Here is an 11,520-nt window from a genome sequence, read left to right as displayed (position 1 = left end):
GGGCGGCTCCGCGGGCTTCCAGCGACCGGCGAGCGAGGAGTCCAGGCGGGAGGGACTCCTGTCCTCTGACAGCAGCCCTGCCTCCGCGCACTGCGGGCTCCTATGACTTGGTTTCCACGCCCTGCCCAGCCACCTGCGCAGCTGGAGGTGTGCAGACTGGGCGGCCGGACTCCGCCCTCGGGGCCGGGCGGTAGGATAGCAGGGAGCAGAGGTCAGCGCCCCTTGCGCCGCCGCTGAGAGACACCTGTCCACTGGCCGTGTCCAGCCCGGGCTCCTCAGTTCCGCCGAGGTCCTGGGGGAGGGCCAGGGGCAGGGCCGCGGGCGGCAGCGGGAGACCTGGACTAGGGACGCTCCACCGTGAGCGCTCATCCGAGTCACCTGGAGGGCGTCTTAAAACGCGGGCTCCCCGCCTCTCCCCTGCTGGCTGAGCTGGTAGGCTGGGGGTGGGGCCCGAGAATTTGCATTTCTGACAAGTTCTAAGGCGCTGCTGCTGCTGCCAGGGGTCACCACCCTGGAAACCACTGCGCTGAGAAAACGCACTGCGGGAGGGGGAAGCAAAAGTGGGCGGGACGTTGGCCAGTTTCACGTGCGTGCACGTGAGGCTTTACCTGGAGCCTGAGCCCAGGAAAGCATTTCTGGAGGGAGGATTCTACCTACCATTTGAGGGAGGAGAGTGAGAAACTAGGAAAATTGCTTGGCATGTGGAATGGGGAAACTGAGGCAGACAGCTGCAGAAACTGGTTGAGCCTTTTATAGCGGATACAGAAGGTCACCAGCCCCGCAAGCCCCAGTGCCTAACAGCAGGCAAAGCTGGTGTGGGACCGCCCCCAGGAGGCCTTTCCTCCATGGCAGATCGCTGGCCACGTGATTTAGACCCCCCTGTCCTGGTGCCGGCCAATCAGAGGAGACCACAACCCTGGAAGGGCAGGCCTGGAAAAGCTGGCGGATCTTCTCCTCAGGTCCTCACCTGAGACTTCTTCCCCTAAACTCACCCTCTCCAAAACCTTCCAGATGAAGGGCCCAGGGCCTGTTCTCTCCACCCCCAAAACCAGTGGTTCTCAACCTTCGCTGCACATTAGAATCACCTGGGAATCTTTTTAAAATCCTGATGTCTGGGCCTCATCCTCCAGAAATTCTGTTTCTTTGTTATGGGGTGGTTCTAATGTGCAGCCAAGGTTGAGAACCACTGCCCCAGACACACCCAGGCCTTCCCCTCCTTCTTATTCCCCCACTGGAGTGCATCTCCTAAACTCTAAGGCAGCGGTTCTCAACCTGTGGGTTGCGACCCCTTTGGTGGTCGAACGACCCTTTCACAGGGGTCACCTAAGACCATCCTGCATATCAGACATTTACATTACGATTCATAACAGTAGCAACATTACAGTGATGAAGTAGCAACGAAAATAATTTTATGGTTGGGTCACAACATGAGGAACTGTATTTAAAGGGCCAGAAGGTTGAGAACCACTGCTAAGCAATCCAGTAGACTTGCAATCAGGGGAGCAATGGGCACCGGCAGCTCTTCTGGGGTAACCCCCAAACCTGTTCCCAAGGCCCCTTTCCTCTGACAGCAGCCCTGCCTTAGCTCACTTCTTTCCCATAACGTTTCTGGAGCGAAAGCAGCCTAGCTAATGTGGAACAACAAATGGGTGTTTCTCTCTCCGCCCACCCCTTCCTCTCTCTCTAAACATCAATCAATAAATTTTGAAAAGCTGAGACCGGTTTGGCTCAGTGGATAGAGTTTCGGCCTTCAGACTGAAAGGTCCCCGGTTCGATTCCGGTCAAGGGCATGTGCCTTGGTTGCGGGCACATCCCCGGTAGGAGATGTGCAGGAGGCAGCTGATCGATGTTTCTCTCTCATCGATGTTTCTAGCTCTCTATCTCTCTCCCTTCCTCTCTGTAAAAAATCAATAAAATATATTTAAAAAAAATAAATTTTGAAAAAATAAACAACAAAAGCAGCCCAACCTAGATTCGTTTCCCCACCTGGTCCCTCTCCTGTTGCTTCTTCTGTCCTGAGCCCTTCCTTGTCCCATCTTTAATGAAGGTACTTTCAAAATCACCTGGACTTAATGTTATGCAATATTTCCTACATGAAGTCAGGAACCTACACACCGCTCTGGGCCCAGTCCCCTTTCCAGTAACACTTTCTTTAAAATAACAAAAACAGCCCTGACCCATGTGGCTCAGTTAGTTGAGCACTGTCTCAGGAACCAAAAGGTCCCTGGTTCTATTCCCCATCAGGGCACATGCCCAGGTTGCCAGGCAACCCATCACTCTCTCTCTTTCTCCCTCTCCCTTCCTCTTTCTCTCTAAAATCAATATAAATATATTTTAAACATAAGAAAATAAAAATAACAGTGATATAGCAATTATCTCCAGATAATTTCTGTGGTTTTTTTTTTGTCTGACTTGATTTGTCCTCTATAAAAACTGAGAGGAACATTAAAAATGGAAATGAAGGTAAGTTTCTATTGCCTTAAGAAAACTGTGGTAAAATATACATAACATAAAATTTACCATCTTAACTATAAATGTTCATTAAGTGCCATTAAGTATATTCATATTGTTGGGCAACCATCACCTCCACTCATTTCTAGAACTTTTTCATCTTTTCAAATAAACTACCCATTAACCACTAAGTCTCCACTCCCTTCTACTTTCTGTCTCTATGAATTTGACTACTCCAGGTACCTCATATAGCTGGAATCAAAAAGTATTTGTCCTTTTGTGTCTGGCTTTTTTCACTTAGCATAGTACCTTCAAGGTCCATCCATGTTGTAGTGTGCATCAGAATTTCCTTCTTTTTCAAGGCTGAGTATTATTCCTTTGAATGCACCTACCACATTTTGTGAGTATCCATTCACCTGTCTGTGTTAACCTTTGAGTCTTAGCAATTCCCCCAGCCTGACTGGAAGACTGTGGTGTGGAGGGAGAAACCCAGGCAGCTCTCAACAGGAGTGCCTGGACCTGCCCTCCTCAGGCTTTCTTCAGGAGGAGAAACCTCATCATGCAGTGGCTTCGTTGATACACCCAGAGCTGCAGCCGATGTTACCTAAAGGCATGGGGCTACAAGTAGAAAGGCTGCATCAAGTAGAAAAGTGCAGCATTGACTGAAGGAAAGAAAACTTGCTCTTAAAGGGTTGGAAGCATGCTTCATAGTTGTCCTGCTTCAGATAAGCCAATGGGTAGAAAGGGAAAGCTTGTGCCCAGCTGGTGTGGCTCAGTGGTTGAGTGTCAACCTACAAACCAGGAGATCACGGTTCAATTCCCAGTCCCCAGTGTGGTGTGTGCAGGAGGCAGCCAATCGATGATTCTCTCATCATTGATATTTCTATCTCTTTCTTCCTCTCCCTTCCTCTCTGAAATCAACCTCTTTATATAAAAGCCTAAGCGACCATTATGACTGAATGACCAGAACGACCAGTTGACCAGTTGCTATGAAGTGCACTGACCATTAGGGGGTAGGTGCTCAACGCAGGAGCACTCCCACAGCCAACCTCCCATGGTGGGCCAGTGGCGCTGGCATCCAGCATCCGTTTCTTCTGTGCCCAGTCTGGCGACCGTTGCCTCCCCTCCTGACCCCTTCGGGCCCCAGGCTGAGACATGGAACCTGGGGTGGGTGGCGGCGGACATGGCCCTTTCCCAGGGGGGCTGAGGGCTGGCTCCCTCTTTGGGTCCAGCAGCCAACCTCCCACGCCCTTTCCCTCCTCCCGGACGGCAGGCTCCAATTGGCCCAGCCCTGATCAGCCCTGATCAGCCCTGATTGCCCGGCCAGGCCTAGGGACCCCACCCGTGCATGAATTCATGCACTGGGCTTCTAGTAAGGATATATTAAAAAATAATAATAATAAAGGAAAGAAAGGGAAAGCGTGTGATAGTTTCTTTTGTTTAAAGTTTTCGCTACAAGGTGATATTTCTGTTGTTGAGCTCATGAAGCTTGGAATCCTGGCACTCTTATTCTAGGCCAGTGGTTCTCAGCCTTCTGGCCCTTTAAATACAGTTCCTCATGTTGTGAACCAACCATAAAATTATTTTCGTTGCTACTTCATAACTGCAATGTTGCTACTGTTATGAATCGTAATGTAAATATCTGATATGCAGAATGGTCTTAGGCGACCCCTGTGAAAGGGTTGTTTGACCGCCAAAGGGGTCGCGACCCACAGGTTGAGAACCACTGTTCTAGGCCATGTTATCCGCAAAATAAAAGGTGTCTTTCAAAGTGAGAGACACCAAGCATTTATTTGAGATCAAACAGCTATGGGGAAGCACTGATTCAGATAGAAGCCCAAATAATGTTCTGATTAAGAGACAAAGGCAATGGGTATATGAGAAAGGGAAGGGGAACAATTACATCAATACAAGGAAGGCATTTCTGTTGGTGCAAATCAACTAACACAGCAGTGCTAATTCCAAACAATGTTTTAACTTTCACTCCAGTAGTCAAAATAACTGCTGTCTTGTTATCTTTGCAAATGGTCTTTGAGGCACAATGTTGCTTTAGGTTCAGTCCAAAGGCCCTGCCCCTCTTTGACATTCTACAGCAGCCGTGGGCAAACTACGGCCTGCGGGCCGGATCCTGCCCCGTTTGAAATGAATAAAACTAAAAGACTGTGCCCTTTTCTGTAATGATGTTTACTTTGAATTTATATTAGTTCACACAAACACTCCATCCATGCTTTTGTTCCGGCCCTCTGGTCCAGTCTAAGAACACGTTGTGGCCCTCGAGTCAAAAAGTTTGCCCACCCTGTTCTAAAGACTTGAGGCCTAAGACCTGCAAGGTAGTTCCTCTGGGGTGACAGCTCCAGCTCCATTGTAAGTGCTTCTCAAAGTGAGGTCCCCAGACCAGCAGCATCAGTATTACCCGGGACTTTGTAACAAAAGAAATTCTCAGGCTCCACCCAGATCTACTGAGTCAGAAACTCTGGTGGGGTGTAGCCCACTTTTCAGTGGTCATGAGGGAAATGCTATTTCTTTCACAGGTTTATTTAAATTCTTTGTTACGGGCTCTGAGTGGGTCTGCCTAGGGCAGGGGTGGGCAACCCCTGGCACGCGTGCCAAACATGGCACGCCAGTAACTTTTGCTGGCACGTGAAACCCTCTCTTATAATCTTCCATTTACAATTTTTTTTCTTAATATCAACTTTTTTATTTTTCAGATAAATTCAGTGTAGGTGCATCTTAGATAAGTAAATAATTTTACATAACATGTATACATTAAAAAATAAATGTATTTTTCATCATCATATACCGTGTTTTTGTCGCTCGAATGAATTTTATTATTTCTTCAAGGTTCTTCACATACGTACATCTTAAGAGATATCAAGTGGGGGTAACATGTCCTCAAAAAATTAGGGTTGGCACGCAGAAGAATTTTGAGTCAGAGATTTTGCTGGTTTTGGCACGCACTGTTGGAAGGTAATTGTTTATTAGTTGAATCATGACCACAAAAAGGTTGCCCACCCCTGGCCTAGGGCCTGGCAGTAGTGTGTGGGTTCTTGATTTTATGCAGGAAAGATTTCACAACAGGAATCTAGATGATTTTGAGAGGACATTTATAAAAGCTGGGGCAGTGAGACAAGGATGGGCCTAGAGTGGAAGAAGCAACAGGAGAGAGACTAGGGGGGGAAATGAGCCTAGGCTGGGCTGCTTCGGCTCACTAAGAAGTCAGAGAAAAGGGGGCCTTGGGGACAGGTCAGGGGTCAGCCCAGGAGGAGCTGCTGCTGCCCATTGCTCCCCTGAGATAGGTGTTTGTGGAGGAAGAGGGAGGCGGAGAAGAGGGGGGGAAGGAATGGCAGGAACACGCCTCCCCAGAGGGAGCGCACAGAGTCCTTTGTCTGGAGGGCTTTATCCCTTTCAGGAGGGAATCTTAGGGGAGGCCTCAGGGGCAGGTTTTTGCAGAATATTCATCAGTTTCCCAGGTGTGCTCTTTCAGGGTTATGGTCTGTACTGATTGGTCAGCACGCATTGCAGCTTGTCATGGCATGTTGTCCTCCTGGTTTTGCTGCTTTTCTGGGCCTGGAGCTGAAATACAATTGAGGCCTAAATGTTATCTCTAGGGAAGTGACCTTCTGTATCTGCTATAAACTGCTCAGCCAGTTTGTTCAGCTGTCTCAGTTTCCCCATTCCACTTGCCAAGTAATTTTTCTAGCTTCTTACTCTCTTGCCTTACCTTCATTCAGCCACTATTTATCACCTCCAAAGGCGAAGTATTGTGCTAGTGACAGTACTGTGCTGTCACTGTTGGAAGGTAATTGTTTATGATTTGAATCATGACCACAAAGGCTCATATTGTCTTGTTCTTGTCTATCCCAGCTCTGTGTTCACAGAGCTTATAGTTGTTATTTTTTAAGCATGACAAGAAGAAGCATGTTACTCAAGATGGAGAAGCAAAATGAAGAACAAAAACGGAGGGCACAGAGACAGCTCTGCTGACCCGGAGTCCACCGGCCAATCCCTCGAGCCCACTGGAATCCCCAGGGTTTTCTGGACTGTGAGGCGGTGCTCTCACCGGATGCACCCTTGTCTGTGGTGTATGTAGGGAGTACCTTGGACGTGGTGGTTCCACCTACTCACCTGTCTCGAGTGAGTAACACCGTGTCAGCCTCTCTTTAGTCCTTCCTTCCCCTCAGCCCTCTATGTGCTGACTTCCCGAGGCTGCCATGAACAAATGACCACAAATTGGCGGCTTAACATACAGATATTTATTCTCTCACATCCTAGAGGCCAGAGGTCTGAAATCAAGATGGTGACAGTGCACTCCCACTGAAGGCTCAAGGGGAAGACCCTTCCCTGCCTCTTCCAGCTTCTGGTGGCTCCAAGTGTCCTTGGCTTGTGGCTGCATCACTCCAATTTCTGTCTCTGTCTTCATTTCCTCTTCTGCTCTGTGTCTCCTTAGGGCACTTGTCATTAGATTTAGGGTCCACCCTAATCCAGGAGGATCTCACCTCAAGATCCTTAACTCCATCTGCAAAGCCTCTTTTTCCAAATAAGGTGAGGTTCTCAGGTTCCAGGAGGATGGGTCTGGGGCAGTGGTGGGGTGGGGCATCAGTGACCCCACTACACATCTCCGAAGTGCCCCATATGCGGAATTTGAATGTGCAGAACTGGCAAGCTGGTCCTGGGTACACAAAACTGTCACTTGGCCTCAGAGGACTGTCCCCTAAAAACTACTGGGGAAGAAGTGAATGTTAGTGATAACGATGAGATCAGCACAAAATGGTTGCATTAAGATCATTCAAACTTAGACCTTTCATTATTATTTTTTCCCAAAGGCATGGACAGAGGTTTCACAGAGTTTATTTCAGTAAGAATGCTACCTGGGAAGGTGGTTTGTGAGCTTTTTGGAGTGATAAGCAGGGGTCCTCAAACTTTTTAAACAGGGGGCCAGTTCACTCTCCCTCAGACCGTTGGAGGGCCGGACTATAGTTTAAACAAAAAACTATGAACAAATTCCTATGCACACTGCACATATCTTATTTTGAAGTAAAAAAACAAAACGGGAACAAATACAATATTTATATTTGCATGTGGCCCGCGGGCCGTAGTTTGAGGACCCCTGGTTAAGAGTATCATTTTCTCTAGTGCTGTCCCTCAGATTTCTTGGCTGTAAAGACCTTTCAATTTGGCCTCAGAAAAAAAATTGAGTAGAAGTTTTGCTAATAAAGCAACTGGAATCAAAACAGAAATAAACAAACAACAAAAAAAGGGGGTCCCACTGCTACCTATTTGAGAAGAGCTGGAGATTCTGCGAAGTGGCCTGGGATGGGGGAAGGAAGAATTTGAGGTCTGAGGATACACTAAGGGTCATTTGGAAAACAGGTTCCAGGAGAAGAGAATCAGCAACCAGCTCATATTGATTCAAAGATACTTGTCGGGTTTCGTGACTCATACCATTTCTGCACACGGCTGCTGAGACCGTTCTGCGGAGCACCTTGCTGGGCAACATGGGAGGCAGGCACAGAGGTATCAGATTTCCTCTTTAGACTTTAGCCACATATATTTGTACCTGACCAAACTCTGTTTTTTTCTTTGTTAATCTTCACCTGAGGATATTCTTTTCATTGATTTAGAGAAAATGAAGGAAGGGAGGGGGGGGGGGGGGAGAAAGAGAAAGGGAGAGAGAGAGAAAGACATTGATGTGGGGAAGTATATAAGGCATTTCCCCCTGATCTGAGGTGGCTCACACCCAGTGTGCCCATCCACCCTGACTGTCCTATATAACCCCTTAGCACCTGCCACGCGGAGCAGAGGATATCTACATGGTTTTGGCACCGCCCAAGATGCACCTCGTAGGTAAGTTTCCTTAAACTCTTAATGTGACCAACCATGGAGCTGTCAGCCTCTTTCTCTTGGCCCCAGGAAATTTTACATAAAAGTCCTAAGTGTACATAGGCCTTCAAATGCGGAGGACCAACACTTCATTACTGTCCTCATGTGGTTAGAAGGAGGATACATCTCACTAGGAAAGAAGTAAGGGAGAAACTGGGGAATATTTAAAAATTGTGATATGAATATTTACAAGTTAGATCCTTTGTTATTATTGGAGTCATTACCTAACCACCTTAGAAACCCTTTGGGAATGTTAAGAAATTGGTAGCCAATAGAAATGAGCAACCAAAAAACACTGCATTTAGTTTTAGTTTTAAAATGCCTCCCCAGGGCATTTATTACAAAAGGAAAAGCAGTCTTTTATCCTTTTATCTTTTATCCTTTCATTTAAGTAACTGCACAGTGGAGCAATGCCACACATACCACCTTGACCACGTAATCAAGGTCAACATGCACCAAGAAGACATGTCAACATCATGAACCCCCAATATGATGCACTGAGATGAGCAGGACATCACTTCTGTAGAATTCTTGCAAAATGCATGACTTTATCATGAGAAAGCATCAGACAAACCCAAACCGAGTGACTGACATGTTACACAATAAGTGACCAGCATGCTTCAAAAATGTGGAGGCTCTGGAGAACAAGGAGGACCGAGGTACGGCCATAGATGAGAGGAGGCTGCAGGCTCAGATGACTGAATGCAATGTGCGACCCCGGGACAGAAAACGGGTGTTAGTGAAAAGCCAGTGAAATTCCAATAGGTCTGTAGTTTTAATTAATAGTCTTGTATCATTGCTGATGTCCTCATGTCACTCTACCATCCTATATAATAAAAGGCTAATATGCAAATAGGCCGAACAGCAGAACAACCGGAACAACCGAACAACTGGTCGCTTTGACGTGTGCTGACCACCAGGGGGCGTGTGTGGAATATGGCAGGCATTGGCTGCGGCAGGATGGTGAGCAGGGGTGCCAGAGCAAGGCAGCTTGCTGGTCACTGTCATTGGGGTGAGCCTCTGGTAGTTACTGGGTATTGGAATGAGTGGGATGAATTTGCTGAATGCATTCCCACCCAGTGCTCGCACCCACTGCCAGCGTCGGCCCCACTCGCACCTGCAGCCAGTACCAGAGCTGCTGCTTGCACCTGCAGCTGGTGCCTGGTGCTGGTCCCAATCACTCAGCGCCATCAGTGGGTGTGAGCGGCAGCAGCCGGCTCTGATCGCCCCTGAGGGCTTCTCCACCTCCCCCTGCTCCTGAGGGGCAACTGGGGCAGGCCCCACTTGCACCTGCTGCTGGTGCCTGCCCCAATCACTCTGCACCGTCAGCGGGTGTGAGTGGGACCAGTGCTGTCAGCACGTGGGAGTGGCGGAGGTGGGAGTGAGACTACTGGTAGACAGGGGACGGGGGCAGGCGTGTGGAGAATGGGTTGAGACCTGCCCCTGTGCCTACCACAGCCTCTCGGCCCACAGTTCTTTTCAATGTGCATGAATTTGTGCACTGGGCCCCTATTGGTTATATAAGATGTTAACATCAGGGGAAATGGAGTAATAGTATATGGGAATTCTCTGTATTATTTTAGCAATTTTCCCAGAAGTCTAAAATTATTTTAAAGTAAAAATATTTTGAAGATATGACATCTAAATTATATATTTTTGATAGATGGTGGCAATTTAGACATTTATGTACTATAAAATACATTTTTTCTTTTATATTACATTGCCTCAGCACTCTGGGAGATTTCTTTATCTTTCATTCTTAAATTCTTATTTAGCAAAAAGTATTTTTTTTTAATTCTAAGAGCCCTTTTTATTACATTTAAAAGTGGAATGTCTTCTTGAATCTCACTGAAGATACATACTGAAATTTCAAAATCAAATCCCCTCCTGTCTCTCAATCATCCCAGCCCCCATCCAGGGTCTTGTTCACTCATCCAGAGGCTCCTCCTTTAAGTTGCTGGATTTCTTCCTCCGTTTGGCGAGCCTTCTTTTTTTGTCCCTTAAAAGAATGAAGGAATAGGTAGTCATTTGTAGGCATCTGGCATGGGTTTCCCCTGCCCTTGGGCAGGTAGATGGATGTCCTCAATGGGCCTTCCCTCGGAACAGAGAGGCTGAGGGTGGCAGCTCTGGAGTGTGAGCAGCAGCGGTGCCCTGGGCTGGACCCTGAACTGATTGTGCGTATCTCTTCCCAACTCCACCTTTAGACTTCAGATGGGTAGCTTGATATCAGCCATGGTGGGAGCATTTACACCAAAGAAATTGGCAAATGCTACTCAGGACTGTCCCCCGTCCAGAGAGCTGATTTTTATCATTCTACATGATTTATATCATTATAAATACCAATTACACAGTTTTAACGTATCAGATTATCTTAAGACCATATGTTTTTCTGTTTCCTTTATGTTTTGTTTCAAGTGATATAAAATCTATTATTCATATTAAATTATACACGTATCTATAAAGACCTACTATATTTAGTATTGTTCTCTAATATCTGCTTAGACTTTGTTGTGTAAATTTATTTCTTGAAAAGGAAAACAGAAAGTGAATGATATGAGCCTAACAAGGGCACACAGCACTCACAATTGCTGTATGAATCAGCTTCCCAAAGCTGCAACATTATGTATCAAGCAGGGAGAAAGCTGTATGTAAGGTTGTAAATGAGTAATGTGAGAGGTGGTGCTATTTTGTTACAAGGGTCATGATGCACGTTTCTTGATAATGATTATACAAATCCCATGGTCACAAAATTATTTATGAAAATGTGTTCTTTATAAAAACTATATCCTTCCAAAATACCAATGTGCTTTAATAAATGTTTTTGGAGTCTTTCATTGTGACGACACGTTATCAAGGATAGATTAATATGACTGCATAAAATTGGGTTTTGATTCTCAGCTTCTGCTACATGTAGTCCATGGACTTGGGCAGGAAGAGAGGAGGCAAGACTATGGTTAATTAGGTTTTTCAGTCTTCTTAAAGCCTTTAAAGAATTTCCTTTAACTCTTCTGAATGTGAGAAACTGTCCGTACAGTCTTTTTTTAAAAATAATTTTATTGATTTCAGAGAGAGGAAGGGAGAGGGGGAGAGAGAGATAGAAATATCAATGAAGAAAGAGAATCACTGATTGGCTGCTTCCTGCATGCCCTATACTGGGGACTGAGCTGAAATCCGGGCATGTGCCCTCAC

General features: G+C 46.6%; 1 protein-coding gene across 1 annotated transcript in view; it reads right to left on the bottom strand.

The window, feature by feature from the left end:
* The window catches only part of SLC15A1 (solute carrier family 15 (oligopeptide transporter), member 1), a 44,214-nt gene extending 43,814 nt beyond the window's left edge, over window positions 1-400 (bottom strand). Inside the window, exon 1 of the mRNA XM_015557558.1 lies at window positions 2-400. The gene's annotated coding sequence lies outside the window, so the exon portion shown is untranslated. The remainder of the gene's footprint in view (window position 1) is intronic.
* Between the last annotated feature and the right edge of the window lie 11,120 nt (window positions 401-11,520).

Source organism: Myotis davidii, unplaced genomic scaffold (genome assembly GCF_000327345.1).
Source record: "Myotis davidii unplaced genomic scaffold, ASM32734v1 scaffold133, whole genome shotgun sequence".
NCBI classification, from domain to species: domain Eukaryota; kingdom Metazoa; phylum Chordata; class Mammalia; order Chiroptera; family Vespertilionidae; genus Myotis; species Myotis davidii.
The sequence above is the reverse complement of the archived record's forward strand: the minus strand, read 5'-3'. Positions and strand labels throughout refer to the sequence as shown.